This window comes from Aplysia californica, unplaced genomic scaffold (assembly GCF_000002075.1).
Source record: "Aplysia californica isolate F4 #8 unplaced genomic scaffold, AplCal3.0 scaffold01560, whole genome shotgun sequence".
Classification (NCBI taxonomy): domain Eukaryota; kingdom Metazoa; phylum Mollusca; class Gastropoda; order Aplysiida; family Aplysiidae; genus Aplysia; species Aplysia californica.
Window position 1 is genome coordinate 2611 of NW_004798830.1, and position 1234 is coordinate 3844.

The 1234-nt window shown below is 41.6% G+C and overlaps 1 long non-coding RNA gene across 1 annotated transcript in view; it reads left to right on the forward strand.

Annotated features, from left to right (window-relative positions):
• The first annotated feature begins 515 nt into the window (after window positions 1-515).
• Window positions 516-1234, forward strand: part of LOC118479050 — a 41762-nt gene continuing 41043 nt past the window's right edge. Inside the window, exon 1 of the long non-coding RNA XR_004859441.1 lies at window positions 516-935. This is a non-coding gene — a long non-coding RNA (uncharacterized LOC118479050). The remainder of the gene's footprint in view (window positions 936-1234) is intronic.

Genomic DNA, 1234 nt, shown 5'->3' on the forward strand with positions numbered 1-1234 from the left:
CGAGGTCGGATCCGAACCTGAAACCTCCGCTTCACAGATCAAAGCCATCGATGATTGTTGGAGGGCATCACTGGAAGGTCCCCTTTTTTTTCTTTCCCTCGTCTGATTTAGTATTTTGTCGTACCGTACAGGAGGCTAAAAACAGGTCCTAGACATGGGTGGTTGATGCCTATATAAATAAATTATTGATTTTGCTTTACTTTTTTTTCCAGTACTATACACTATCACTAATTTTCATCAACTTTAATTTAATGTGCTTTACACCACCATCAATACAATTTAGACCATTTAGGAGGAGTGTTTCAAGCCTGCTTATCAGTGGTTGTCAATCTGAGCTGAGAGGGATAAAACGTTTCAGGGGAAAGACGGAGGTACTCGAAAAATAATCTCCCCACCCAGGAGTCGAATTCAGGTCCTCTGTGTGCGACAGCGAGGTGTCTAACCTCTACACCACAGTCGTCGGTGAAAGGTCATTGACATACATCCCTTCACTACAAATTAACAGACTGTGGGTATTTAGTACTATTTAGCCGGTGCTCTGCTGTGATTTGCTCCCTCTTTCCTACCACACATGTATCGTCCTTTTTTCTCCTTCTTCTTGTCTCTGTATGAATCTTCAGAACGTATATCTTAAAGAATATTTAAGTTGCAAGTGTCTTAAAACTCTTATTTAAACTAAACTGTTCCAGGTTTCAGGATGAAATAAATTATACTATGATCTACTTGTATTGAAAGTGCCGCAAATCTTTTACAAAAACTGAAACCTGAACTAAAAAAGGCACCAACCACCGGAGCAGATAATACCGAAAGTGACATTAAAACACAAGTGCATTAAACCCCATGTCTAATGACGTGTTTCCCTCTCTCCCCCAGGTCGTCTGGGAGTCTGGCCTGTAGGTGTGAAGTGTTTGGATTACCTGTAGCCGGCGCGCCAGGTATGTCTTCCCGTGTGTATGTCACCCAGGTCCTTTGTGTGGGCTCAGTCTGCGACATTCGTGCACGATCTGCACAGAATTTGGGACATAACAGAAGTCTAGACAGTCAAACAAACAGACAGACCGAAAAAAGAAGAAATAAACGGACGAAATAGTGAGACAAAAGGATAGTGACAGTTATGTGAGGCAGCGTGGTGGAATCAGGCTCTCGTTAATTTTTGGGCATGCACAGTTATTGGTATCATCTTAAAGCTTGTTCAATTGTCTTTATTTTGATGAAGAACGTATCCATTTATCTT